We start from the raw sequence: 14,838 nt of genomic DNA, 5'->3' as shown, positions 1-14,838 counted from the left end.
TCAAGATTGTTGAAATGACCTCTTTGGTACTATTGGTCAGTAGAGCCTCGTCTGTTTCAGTCCAGAGAAGTTTTGAACTCTCGCTGACACCCCTGTGTAGAGCCACTTCAAGGTTCAAACTGTGCAAGTGAGGCACACTCTTACTAGCTTGCCTCAAGTCCTGGCTTGCCAAACCAAGGTACTCCTTAGTCCCAAGATGTCCAGAGTCCTCTGTGGGTATATGACTAGACATTCTGCTCAGCATGTCTGACCTCCGCTGGTGAATGATGAAGTCCTTTAATGTCTTCTTAATATTGTTATATAAACTAGTGGTAGCAGACCAGATCCTGCTCTGTAGCTTTTGTGCATTTTCCTGGAGGTCAGGTTCTCTCTCCTCTACTTCTGCAGGTTGCGCCGAGCTCTGCAGGTCTTCCACAAATGTTTCAATGATGCCAAAGGCAGCAGAATCCGCACAAATATCCTTTGACCATGTGTACTGGTTTTGAATGGAACAAGACCTGGATGCTACAGAATAAGCAGGCTGTGCACTAGTTAAGCTACTGGTGGACTTTTTAACTAGGAACTCACTCACTGCTTGAGTGGCATTTCTCTTAAATTCCTCACTTGAGAGTTTTCTAATACAATCTAACAGACTGGTCAAAGAAGCTGTGGCCTTACTTCTGCTGTCCTCAATTTGACAGGGGAACTCACATACTATTGGTGATGAGGCCCTGGAATGGGCAATATCCCCAAGCTGAGCCAGAACACCCTCTACACATTTCTCTCTCTCAATAGAGAAGCCTGATCCTTTTTCTCCAACAGTGTACAGGGGGTCCTCCTTTGACATCTCAGTCTTGTACAAGACCAGAAGCTCTGAGATGACTTCTTTGGTGCAAGTTGTCAGAAGGAGCTTGCTTTCTTCTGACTCTTTTTTTGCCCAAAGAAGTTTTGAGCTCTCACTTAGGCCTCTTTGTAAAGTAACTGCACCAGTGGACTCTGGCAACTGAGGCTCACTCTTACTGGGCCTATATTTCATGTTTAAGCAAGGAAGTGGAACTGTCTCCTTAAACTCAGCATTTGTGATGTTATCATCAGATGTGACAATGCTCTTTAAGGCACATCGCTGAAGCTTGCCGAAATAATCTTTCAAGTTGTTTTGGATGCTGTGGTAAATGTGAACAGCAGCAGACCAGGCACTCTTCTGTTGGGGACTCTCTTCAGATTCAGCCAAGGACTTCATATCTGACACGAAAGTCTTAACAACTACTGACGCTGCTGAGCCCACTGGGTGAATTGACTCTGTCTTTACAATGCCAGACAATGTTTGACCTGATACAGCACCTGTTAACTCAGACTGAACGACTGAACTAGGAAAGCTCAAACTACTGACTTTTTTGTCAAGAACTCCACTCACTGCTTGTATTGCTGATGTTTGAAACTCCCGGCTAGAGAGTTTTTGGATGCTCTTAGATGTGAGCGTGCAGGAGGAACCAGATTCACTAATATTGTAGCTGCTCTCGTATTTCCTTATCAGGGCATCAAGATCCTCAATGAAGCCAACATGCGATGCCAAAAACGTGATCTTGTCCTTCAGATCTTCCAGCAAATTGTGTTCGTTCTCGTCAACAAAAGCCACCATTGTGTCAGAGATGGTGGTCATGACTTGCCCTGTTAGACTCTTGCTCTCTTGGTCAACTTTTTCAAGTTTAACAGCCAGCTCTCTCACCATGCTCTCAGTCACCTTGGTCTGTGAGTCTCCCCTTACCGGTGTCACTAGAGAGGTTTGACTTGCGGAGGCACTCTTAACGACCACTGATAAGGCCGACTTGACATCTTTAGCCAACTCTGCCATTACAGCAGGGGTTAGCATCATAGAGCCTGCACTTCCAGATGGAGAATTGGACATGCATGCAAGTTTGGAGAGAGAACCTTGCAGGCTGTCCTGCACACAGGTGACAAGGGTGTCCTCTGAGACACCTAAGAGGACTTGTAGCGTCTCAGAGTTGGTTGTTTTCTTCTGCACATCAGACAGAGAGGTTAGAGTCCTTGGGGAAAAAAACGCAGAAATCATCAAAGTCAAACAAATAATATGTAAGGCTGTGATGCACATTCAGTGTGTCAAATACATCTGCACCATTGAAAACAATGAGGAAAACGCTGCTGTTTCTCTGAGAAAAAACCTTAGTGTGATGTCAGCCTAACTGCTTAATTTCTAAAGCCCAATAAAATGTATTTTGTATAAGTCATTTGTATTGAAACTGGCCTGTAGATATCTATCTATCCTGGCAACATCTATCCTCTACAAAAATCCAAATTGCTATAAACTTCAAATACTGTAACTTCTAATAACTTCAAGGACAATCATAAATACAAGGCAGTTTGAAGAAATGTTAAAGGGAAATTTCTAAATGTTTCAACTTCATATTCATCATCTCCAGCACCACCCCAACATCAGCATATGTGAAAAACGGGCATTTCTATGTTTTGTAGTAAAAAAGAAAGAGGAAGATAAGTGTTTTCTATGACATCATCAACCAATTAGTAGGCAATGCCTACTCATAATTGGTTAAAATCACACGATGCACACTGATGATGTCATTAGAATCTAGAGCTGAGCATTTAACCAACATTTTTGTTATTTTTCGGTTTTTAATTTGACCGACGTCGGCTCAATTATTTGAATTCCATATAGTTAATTTTTTTCTTCTTCTGTGAGCTATGCTCAGTTTCTGTATCCACAGAAAATACGGCAATTAATTCCCATAATCCATTGCACGCCCACTTGCTTGTCCACTCTGTGTGGAGCAGATACGGAAACCTCATTGACTGAGACGGAGAGACGAGAGAATGCATGAGAGAGATAAAAAGCAGTTGCGTTGCGAGGATCCTCTACCTGGAAATACATGATCTAAGTGATTGACAGTTGGTGTTCAGCGGTCATAAAAGTAGGTCTTATTTACTTAGAAGAACTACTAAAATAGTGATTTTGTCAGACAGGATAAGCAGCAGCTCTATAGATGAGTTGATGACTTGGAATGAAATAATAAAGTCATCAAATAAATATTTTATATGAGAAAGTAAATGATGGTTGATAAGTCATAAACAGTAATGGACAGTCACTACCATCATGGGACTTGTATTCATTGTTTTATTATGTGTTGTTACAGCATTCAACACACATAATCCATAGTGCATTCAATGTCTAAAAAAAGTATTGAAATCCAAAACCGTGATTATTTTTTAAATATTTGAATGGAAACCAAACCAACCTCAAAAAGCACTAATTTCTCAGCACTATTGGAAACAGTTACGTCCCTCTATATTTTTTTTACTACAAAGCATGGAAATGTGTAATTTTCACATATGGTGATGCTGGAGATGAATATGAAGTTGTTAAATTTCCCTTTAAGAACATACCTCATGGCCCCCTTGGGCAGGTAGCTTCCACTGCCCAGACTGCCCTTAGTCAGGTAAATCTCCTTGAACTTAAGTTGTGATTCCTGCACTTCTTCCTCTTCCTGCTCCATACAGTTGGAGGAAGGGTAGGGAGTCGGGATGCGAAAGCTATTGTAAGACTTTCGACTGCCTGGCCTCTTAGGTACACCAGCCTCAGTAAATCTCACGCGGGACTTGGTGTTAACCTTATCGTCTAACAGACTGGTGAGTGACGCTGTGAGAGATCTCTGTGACAATGGAGAAGAGGCAGCATCTTGGATGCCCAGTAGTTCGTAAAGACCTGGGATGATGATCTGCATCAGCTTGTCCGATAAAAACTGGACAATCCTCAGACACAAGCCGGCAAGCTGTTGTTTTGTCAGCTGTATTCCAGAAACAGAAGAAGTGTTTTAAAATGTTGCATAGTGCGTCTTTCAAAAGCTTATGAACAAGGTTAAACATTAGGCAGAGTTTTCATGGTAATCTGATTAAATTGTCAGTAACATGATCTTACCGGGTCAAACATGCCCTCACGAATCCCCCTCCATTGCCTGAAAACAATATTGTTATAAATGTTGTCATATCAGGATGCGTGGCAGAATAGTTTTTATTTAATTATTTGCCTGATCGTGAAGTTATACTTGCTTTGTGTCAGTTGTTTTGGCAAAATTGCAATGTGACAACTTTTCTAGCACTGAACATTTTTTTCCGATTGATCAGTTTCTAATTTGATCCTATTTCCTTGAAGGTGTGATAGTACCAAAGAAAACAGAACATACTTCTCAGTTAGGTTTTGAAGGAAGTCCATAAGTGTCAGATGTTCCACATTGTTGAGCTTTCCCTCTTCTGTGGTTTCCATCACTGAGGTTGCTCTGCTCCTGGTAGAATTGCTCTGCTCCTGGTAGAAATGTAATTATATTGCAAATAATCAAACTTAATATACAACAAATATCATACTGAAATGATTATTAAATGTTAAAGAGTGGAGGAGCATTGGCAACGTTGGGCCAATTAAACAACTGCAACACAACAGAGATGGTTGTGGTACGTCAACATTGCCAATGATAGCATCACTATAACATTTTATTGGATTAATGTTGTAATATGAAATGACAAGGTCAACTTACCATCTCATTGACAGCTTCAGAGGTCAGGTGGTCATCCATCACACAGACAGGCAGGTCTAGAGACTGGGACAAGGCTCTATGGTCATAACCAGGAGAGAATGGAAACATCAGAGCAGTCCCAATGGCAGAATCTAACCACTGTCTTCATGTCAAAGACTCACTCACTCATTTGCTTTGTCAAACCTACCCCTTAGAATGACTTCGATATTAAAAACCCAAGCTTTCCTAAAATGTTTACCTCAGCCATTCTAGAACCCAGGTGTGTCTACAAAACACATGTACTCCTCCATAAGGTTCATGGCTTGCCTATTGTTTTATCCCAGTACAAGAGGGGCAACTGGATTCAGGATTAAACACAAGCAGTCTTTAAGGTATATCTTATTACAGTTTAGGCCTACCTTATTATTTTCTTCCATCTGGCAATATCATTTTAAGGAATGAAATCTGTTTTGTTGCTAGTATTATTAGTAACTGTAGGAAAATACAGCTGTAAAGTACAAGAATCAGCTACTTTCTGAAGGGCAGCCAAGCTCATAAGCAATTTAGAACCTACAGACAATTATGACAAAATTGGAACGCATGATTGCGTCACAAACGCCTTGTGGTCACATGTTATTTTAGGGCGTGGCTCCGCATTCGTGACCGGTTCTCATATTTCTTTTTCCCGGTATCCGTTAGTGCTGGAATTTGCGATTAATACTTTTCTCATGCCGAAACCGGATTAAATACATACCGGTAGTTAAATGACAAAAAATATGATATTCGCAATGTCATTAAACAACAACAACAACATAAATAGCTACTACAATTTCTAAACATGATTTTGTCATCAGTTCAGTACCATTTGTTTGATTTTGTGGACCCACGACTAGACTTTATCCATGTTAGCTAGCGATGCTAGTCAGCATAGGCTGCTACGTGATAAACAGTTCGTGTTAGTGAATTAGCTACCTAGCTAGCCAGCCTAACAAGCTGTCAAATCCAGTGGAAACCGATGCAACCCTGCTGCCAAATAAGGGCTAGCTCGATGACCCGTGGTAACAGTGAGGTCCCCATGAGTTTCAAGGCTTTAATAAGTGCTATCGTGCAGAAAAAGCGAATAAAATACTGGTTGATGAGCTAGCTAAATTAGCTAGCAAGACGGATATGACCGTTAACAGCGTGCATGCACAAATGCATGACGACACCTTGTATCTCAGTGAAGCAGGCATGCAGAACGAGATCGCCCCACCAAGCCAGATAGTAGAGGGGTGCAACAACGCCGGGACACAGAGGCATAGCTCATACAATTATATTTTGTCCGGGTCAATGACTATCCTTGTTGAATAATAAATACCTGCGTCAAATATATGGCATCGCATGCTAGTGCAAAGATAGCTTGCATGAATTTTTTTTTAAATCCGGTGACCACTAGATGTCCTCGTATATCCACATTTAGATTAACTGTACTTGATTTTTCATCAGTACTGTGAATGACAAGCCCACTGAATCTAGTTTAATAATCTTTATACTCAGCAGGTAGAGGCCTAGGTACTTCAAATCAGTGCTTAATTTGAGCAGGATCATGCCAGAACAGGATCCGGCACCGTTCCGTTCTGGACTGTTTTGTTCCGGAACCTACTTGGCCGAATCCGGTACCTCTCGTGCCATGAAAAATAATTTTCACTTTTTGCTATGTAACAATTATAATAAAAGCGATCAAATTTCATTCGAGTTGCCTCTTCGTCAATTATCCTGCCCACTCATCTCTCCCGAGTTGCACTTCATTATTTGTTTCCTTATAGAATCATAGCTGCATGAAGGGTTCTGGAGGAATTTTCTAAAGTTACGGAATTACTGCTGTCTGTTCAGAAATAAATCAAATCATTCAGAATAGCCTAATACGTCATGAGAAGCCCTATAATTTAGCTACAGAGGACCAATAGCTTATTTTTTAAATAGCCTAGCTGCGGATTGTAGCCCAATAACAAAGAATAGCCTACAGTCGGGAACGCGAGGCAAATCTGTCAGTGAAAAAACAGCACGCAGACAAAACAGGCCTTTTGCAATATTTCAAATACAATCGAGGGAAAACACAGGTTGAAAAGCAATGACTCTTGCTGAAAAGATAAGACTATGCTGTAGACTACCAAAATATTTGATCAACTCCCAAACATTGTTTTACAAAACAGAGAGAGGGAGAGATAGGCTTTTGACACGAGCGCATCGACAATCTCCAGCGAGTGAGCTGCGCATCATTGGGTGAGTCAGTGAAACTGGAAAGCATTTTTAGGACTCATTTCCTCCTCATATTGTAGCCTACTATATGTTTCTCCACAAACCTAGGCCTATAGGCTATTGATGGATTCAAGACAAGGTCGTTTTTATTGATCTCAGATACTACATTTGTCAGCGTCAAAGTAGCCTGCCATTTCGATCATTTGTGCGGATTAAAAAAACATAATGCCAAAGTCTCCAGTCATGTAAAATTATGTAGAATTGCACGAAATGCGGTTTTAAAAAGGCCAACACTTTCCCGGACCCTAGGCTACTAAAAATGTTCCCCATGTGTTCACCTACTGTAAATGGCTCTACTCTACTGCCCTACCCAAATGTGATGATATGCGTTCAATGCTCTATTATAATAGGTGATCTTTTTTCTCATGAGTTCTGGTACCACAGAGCCCCCCCTCTGGCACCTCCCAATTTACAAATTAAGCTCTGCTTCAAATTTTTATTTTACAAGGCAAGTCAGTTAAAAACTAATTCTTATTTTCATTAAAGGCCTAGGAACAGTGGGTTAACCTCCTGTTCAGGGGCAGAACGACAGATTTGTATCTTGTCAGTTCAGGGATTTGAACTTGCAACCTTTCGGTTACCAGTCCAACACTCTAACCACTAGGCTACTTGTCTTCATGAAGGGTTTCATGTGAGCCTGTTTGCATCCCTCCCAGCTGCCCACTGCATTGAGGCTAGGTAACACAGTCACCACAGATAAATCCATGATAACCAAAAACTTCAACAAGCATTTCTCAACGGCTGGCCATGCCTTCCTCCTGGCTACTCCAACCTCGGCCAACAGCTCCATGGGAAAGGAAGATGATTCTAAGAAGCAATTTGTTCATTTGGCTGGTGTCAAGTAAAGTATGTGACTAGTACTTACAATAGGAGACATGGTTATGTGATGGGGTGATAGTACTTACAGTAGGAGACATGTGATGGGGCGATAGTACTTACAGTAGGAGACATGTGATGGGGCGATGGTACTTACAGTAGGAGACATGTGATGGGGCGATAGTACTTACAGTAGGAGACATGTGATAGGGCGATAGTACTTACAGTAGGAGACATGTGATAGTACTTACAGTAGGAGACATGTGATGGGGCGATAGTACTTACAGTAGGAGACATGTGATGGGGCGATAGTACTTACAGTAGGAGACATGTGATGGGGCGATAGTACTTACAGTAGGAGACAGCCACGCCAGCAGTGCTTTGTCAGCATTGTCCCATCACGCACTAGTGACTCCTGTGGCGGGCCAGGCGCAGTGCACGCAGCAGTGCACGCTGACACGGTCGACACGGCTGGCTTCCAGGTTAAGCGGGCATGGTGTCATGAAGCAGTGTGGCTTGGCTTGGCTGGGTTGTGTTTCGGAGGATGCACGGCTCTTGGCTCTCGCCTCTCCCAAGTCCATATGGGAGTTGTAGCAATGGGACAAGACTGTAACTACCAATTGGATACCACTAAATTGGAGAAGAAAAAAAAAGAAGTCACCTTGGGGGTTTGTGGTATATGGCCAATATACCTCCGTGTTGCGTTGTGCCTAAGAACAGCCCTTGGCCGTGGTATATTGGCCATATACCACACCTCCTTGGGCCTTATTTCTTAATTGTACACAATTGGACACTTTTACAATTATTGTATGGTAAACATTGACATCTGTCTGGGTGGAACACCCTCCATAATGGGTGTCTGTGCGGGACACCCTCCATTACGGCTCCATCAGTGCTGAGCCCTCTCACTCTGATTGTATGGGACACTCAATTACGGCTCCTTGTGTTTCCAATCTTCTTCCTCTGGCAGGATTACTTCCACGTGCAACTGTCAGACGACAAGAAGGTGAGGCACTTCCTGGAGCTGAGCTATGCTGGTGCCATCCTTCGGGACAGCTGGGTCCTGACAGACGTTGGCATCACCCCTAGCAGTGCCATCTGCTGCCTGCTGAAGGTACCAGCCGAACACCTAGCTGTTTCTACCCGTGCTTGAAAATGCATATCAAAGTGAGCTGGCTATTGCTTGAAACAGCTTCATACTATCATTAACATAAAGTGTTTCAGATATAGTGTGGTGATATATAGTATGGTGATATATATAGTATGGTGATATATAGTATGGTGATATATATAGTATGGTGATATATAGTGTGGTGATATATATAGTGTGGTGATATATAGTGTGGTTATATAGTATGATTATATAGTATGGTTATATATATAGTATGGTTATATATATATTATGGTGATATAGAGTGTGGTAATATATAGTATGGTTATATAGTATGATTATAAAGTATGGTTATATAGTTTGATTAGGTGATTTAGTTAATTCAAACAGGTGCCATTAATACAGGTAATGAGTGGAGGACAGAGGAGCCTCTTAAAGAAGAAGTTACAGGTCTGTGAGAGCCAGAAATCTTGCTTGTTTGTAGGTGACAATACTTATTTTCCACCATAATTTGCAAATAAATTCATTAAAAATCCTACAATGTGATTTTTCTGGATTTTATTTCTCATTTTGTCTGTCATAGTTGAAGTGTACCTATGATGAAAATTACAGGCCTCTCTCATCTTTTTAAGTGGGAGAACTTGCACAATTGGTGACTGACTAAATACTTTTTTGCCCCACTGTATAGTGTGGTGGTATATAGTATGGTGATATATAGTATGTTGAGGTCACCCTGCTTGAGACTTAAAGTAATATTGCCCTTGCTCAACCAAGACCATGGTTATGGTAGAGTGATTGGTTAGTAAGGACACTGCTTTATACCGAGACCATGGTTATGGTAGAGTGATTGGTTAGTAAGAACACTGCTTTGTGAGTGTGAAGTGTTGTTGTACAGAGGTCCCTGGGTACATGTCCAGAGCCAGACAGGGACAGAACTCACTCTGTTCCACAAAGTTCTGTGGAAGATTTGCTAAGAGGAGAGTGGTTATATATCTAAGTACAAATGTAACCATCAGAAGAATGTTTATTTGTGTTCCTTACTCCTTACTTACACATCCCATCATTGACATAGTCAAAGCCAGACCTTCTGTCTGTCTCTCCTTCTTGCTGGTTGACTAGAGTGGAAATCTATAGTATTGTATGGTTGACCTGGGATAGAGCTGAAATGTGGCCCGATGTAGTGTTGCCTTTGTACCAAACACCCTTACAGTCATAAACCTTTTCCCCATGTAATCGCCTCGACCTCAGTCTGGTGTTCGCTAACAGTATCTGAAGAGTCTGTATACCCAGTGGTGTATAGTACAGTAGAGCACAGCAGAGTACAACATACTACAGTAGAGCACAGCAGAGTACAGCAGACAGAGTACAGTAGAGCACAGCAGAGTACAGTAGAGCACAGCAGAGTACAGTAGAGTACAGCAGAGTACAGTAGAGCATAGCAGAGTACAGCAGAGTACAGTAGAGTACAGCAGGCCGTATAGTAGGAGAAGAAGAGGCCCTTTGGGTTCATTGAAATACATATTCATAATATTTATGTTAACAATTTAATCTGCACCCAGATTAGTCTTCAATTTAATTTTCACCCAGATTAGTGTTCAATTTAATCTGCACCCAGATTAGTCTTCAATTTAATTTTCACCCAGATTAGTGTTCAATTTAATCTGCACCCAGATTAGTGTTCAATGTGATAGAACAAAACTCAGTACAGCACATGAATTAGAAAATTTTGTTACAAGTTTGAGCCACGAGATGGTGGTAGATTATAAATTTAAATAGCATGGACCTTTGATTTGTCTCTGGATAGAAATTGCCCTTGGGCACAGATCTAGGATCAGTTTACTCTCACCAAATCCTAACCATTACTATTAGCAGTAAAAAAACACAAACCAGACCTAAGATCAGTGCAAAGGAGCCACTTCATCTTACCCCTGTAATTATATGACTCCTAACTTATATATACTGAGTGTACCAAACATTAGAAACACCTTCCTAATATTGAGTTGCACCCCGCCTTTTGCCATCAGAACAGCCTCAATTCGTTGGGGCATGGACTCTACAAGGTGTTTGAAAGCGTTCCCCAGGGATGCTGGCCCATGTTGACTCCAATGCTTCCAACAGTTGTGCCAAGTTGGCTGGATGTTCTTTGGGTGGTGGACCATTCATGATACACACAGGAAACTGTTGAGTGTGAAAAACCCCAGCAGCATTGCAGTTCTTGACACAAATCGGTGCACCTGGCACCTACTACCCCGTTCAAAGGCACTTAAATATTTTGTCTTGCCCATTCACCCTCTGAATGGCACACATACACAATCTATGCCTCAATTGTCTCAAGGCTTAAAAATCCTTCTTTAACCTGTCCGCTCCCCTTCATCTACACTGAAGTGGATTTAACAAGTGACATCATTAAGGGATCATAGCTTTCACCTGGATTCACCTGGTCAGTCTTTGTCATGGAAAGAACAGGTGTTCATAATGTTTTGTTTACTCGGTGTATAAACACAACATAGGTATTTATGTAAAACAAGTGAATTTACTGTATGTCCATGGTCTTATACTTCAGCGGGAGCCGGTGGTGCGTGTGTTCAGTGCCGTGACGGGGGAGACCCTCTCAGTCTTGGGCACTGTGTTTCTCCTGAGTACGTCTGTGGCCAGGCTCATGACCCTGGTGTCCCAGCAGTGTGGGCTTCCCGTCAGCTCCTTCAGACTGAGCTCTCCCACCGGCCTGCAACTCTACGACTGCAACCGGCTGCACGACTACGCCATTGACCTGGGTATGGCCTTCCTTGTGCAGTAGATGAATGGTCCTCTGGCTCAACACCTTATGGATGTAACACAGAGACAAATGGACTGTATGGAACACATTCTTGGTTCATGGCAACCAGGAGGACAACCTGCATGTGTCTCTGTCTCCCAGGGGCTACTCTACGGTTGGACACCTGGGATGGGTGGGCGGAGTTCCTCAGAGGCTGCTTCCTGGGACACAGACTGACCGTCCAACGACACCTGTCTAGGGAGAGACCTGTGATGAGGTCAGAATACACATCTACACACTGAACTGTATGATAGACTTACAATCAACAGTGATGGTACTGAACCTTTATATAGCTTTCAATGATGGTACTGACCCTGTATATAGCTTACAATGATAGTACTGACCCTGTATATAGCTTACAATGATAGTACTGACCCTGTATATAGCTTACAATGATAGTACTGACCCTGTATATAGCTTACAATGATAGTACTGACCCTGTATATAGCTTACAATGATAGTACTGACCCTGTATATAGCTTACAATGATAGTACTGACCCTGTATATAGCTTACAATAATGGTACTGACCCTGTATATAGCTTACAATAAAGGTACTGACCCTGTATATAGCTTACAATGATAGTACTGACCCTGTATATAGCTTACAATAATAGTACTGACCCTGTATATAGCTTACAATAAAGGTACCCCTGTATATAGCTTACAATGATAGTACTGACCCTGTATATAGCTTACAATTAGTACTGACCCTCTTATATTCTTCCTTCATACGTTTTTTCTCTTACCCTGATATTTAATACTGCATTGTGGGAAAGAGCTTGCAAGTAAGCATTTTACTGTACTGTTTTATAACCCACTGTATCTTGTGAACTTGACAAAAAAAACTTGAAACGTGTTATAAATACATTGATTCTGTATTATTCCAGGTTCCAGCTCCGGGTGGCACTCTACATCGCTGTTTCTCTGGGCCACCTGGACCTGGCCGGCTGGCTGCTGGAGAGGGGGGTGCATGTCATTGAGCCGGTGGGGGTTCACCATTACCGTGAGTGGTGCCACCAGACGGCCCACCCCGACGTCGCCAAGTGTCCCGCTGTCGCCTCCATCGAGCACGGCCAGCTCACCATCCTCAAACTCTTTATCGCCAGCAGCGTTCTGACCCTTGCCTGTCGGGATCCCCAGGGTCGCGACCCCCTGAGGATCGCCCTTCAGTACGGCCACAGGGAGTGTGTGAGTCACCTGGCCACCAGGCTGTGCTCTGTGGTGGTCCTCCCAGGTATGGCCCTGCCCATGCGGACATACCTCCAGATAAAGGGCTGGGTGAGGCTAGGGCAGAGGAGGGCAGCATCCAGGCACTGCATGGGCCTCAACAGGGCTCTGTTCAGGAACAGGGTGGGCGACACGGTCCTGGTGGACGGCTTCACCCTCCCCAAGATGTCCTCCAAGCCCAGGAGGAGTGAGGCCAAGGCGGGTATCAGGGTGATGTCCACAGCCTCTCAAAGTTTGACCCCCATCAACTGCCCATCTCATGTATCCTGCCCGCTCCGCGCCCTGGCATCCCAGGATAAACCTCTTCAACTACCGAAGCAACACCCTGTGGCCACGAGGGATGAAAGAGAGAAGAAGAGGGAATGTGGAGGGAAGGGATGTGAGGAGGATGAGAGTGGGGATCAGAACAGCAACCAATGGAGGAGCAGAGTCCCGCTCCCGCCCATTTCCAGAGACACCAATCTCAGACCTGTGTTTGCCTCGCCAAACTCCGCCCAGATACTCACCACCTCACTGGAGGCCTTTTCTCTCCACTGCGACCGCACACCCAGAGAAAACGCCATATACTGTTTGGCCTTGGCCAGGTTTTACCACTTCATCACTGCCTATGATATACCCTTATCCTCCCTGAATAGATTTCAGTACAAACAAATCATGAGCCAACCATCATGCTTAGAAGGTACATAGTCAAATCAAATCAACTCAAACTTTATTTGTCACATGCGCTGAATACAACAAGTGTAGATCTTTCCGTGAAATACTTTACTTACAAGCCCTTAACAAACAGTGCAGTTCAAGAAGAGTTAAGAGAATATTTACCCAATAAACTAAAGTAACAAATAATAAAACATTTGAACTTGTCCAGTGGCCATTTGATTAATTGTTCAGCAGTCTTATGACTTGGGGTTAGAAGCTGTTATAGGTTTACCCTAACAAGTCCTGAAACAAATCATGAGCCAACTATCATGCTTAGAAGGTATATAGTGTCAGTCTTATTGGTTCACCCTAACAAGTTGTTTCAGTATGGGGAGAGGATAGAATGTAAGGGCGCTTCATTAATGTATTGAGGCCATTACATATACAGTATTTCACAATGCTAGGACGCAGATTTGGTCTCCTAACCTTGTTCTGGTTGATTGACTCTCTAACAGTGCCTTCACACAGAGACCATGGTTGCAGCAGCTGAATGTAGCGCGGACTCTGTCCAGGAGGAGTGCTCAGCACATTGGGTAGACACCAGGATCCTGGTCATTAGGCAGATTAAACATACTGAAACAAGGAGGGACAACCTGGAATTGTCCACAAAGGAACTCTTTTTTTTTTTTTTACAGTGAACAAGATGAGACTTTGGAACGGATGATGCCTGAAACAATGCGGACGACTTAGAATTTCGTTCCTTTGGATGAGGCTTATAGATATAGTCAGTACTGTGTTTGATTTGTGTGCAGAAAGTTTACAACGGCAGGCAGTGGATTCTCAGTCATTCCTATTCTCAAGTAACAAAAAACGTATCATATTTCACTGGCTATTTGTAGTAGCCAAATGTGAATGGAATTATTATTATTCTAGAATCATTTAGTTGACTGAATGTGACTATGTGGTTGTGCTGTATGTGATTGTACTGAATGTGGTTGCACTGTACGTGATTGTAAGTGTTTGACATGGGTCTAATTGAGGATCCCCCCCCACACACTTAACACTAGTTTTTATCCATAGAAATCCTCACTTGCTGATGAAGACATATAGTGGTTGAAATCAATGTAAAATACAGTATGAACACTGCTGCCTTAAAACTCTTTTATTAAGATGTGGATCATTATTGCTCATTTAAATGAGTATGTGCAGTGTCAAAATAATACACCTGATACATAAGGGGGGGAAAAATGCTAAAAATAGCACAAGACATGAAATAATGGCATTATGGGAAAATAATACATACTGTATTTCACATAGAGTATTTGACAAACTCTTTATTTACGTTACAAAACTGACAACTACTGTAACGATGTGTTAGCACAGCATGTGTCATCATTCCCCTGCAGTGTGTGG

At 42.5% G+C, this 14,838-nt stretch overlaps 1 pseudogene; it reads left to right on the top strand.

Annotated features, from left to right (window-relative positions):
* Window positions 1-5,714: 5,714 nt before the first annotated feature.
* Window positions 5,715-14,175, top strand: LOC139401800 (protein ANKUB1-like; annotated as a pseudogene).
* The last annotated feature ends 663 nt before the right edge of the window (window positions 14,176-14,838 follow it).

This window comes from Oncorhynchus clarkii, unplaced genomic scaffold, assembly GCF_045791955.1.
Source record: "Oncorhynchus clarkii lewisi isolate Uvic-CL-2024 unplaced genomic scaffold, UVic_Ocla_1.0 unplaced_contig_5028_pilon_pilon, whole genome shotgun sequence".
Classification (NCBI taxonomy): Eukaryota; Metazoa; Chordata; class Actinopteri; order Salmoniformes; family Salmonidae; genus Oncorhynchus; species Oncorhynchus clarkii.
This window is presented reverse-complemented; position numbering and strand designations above follow the sequence as displayed.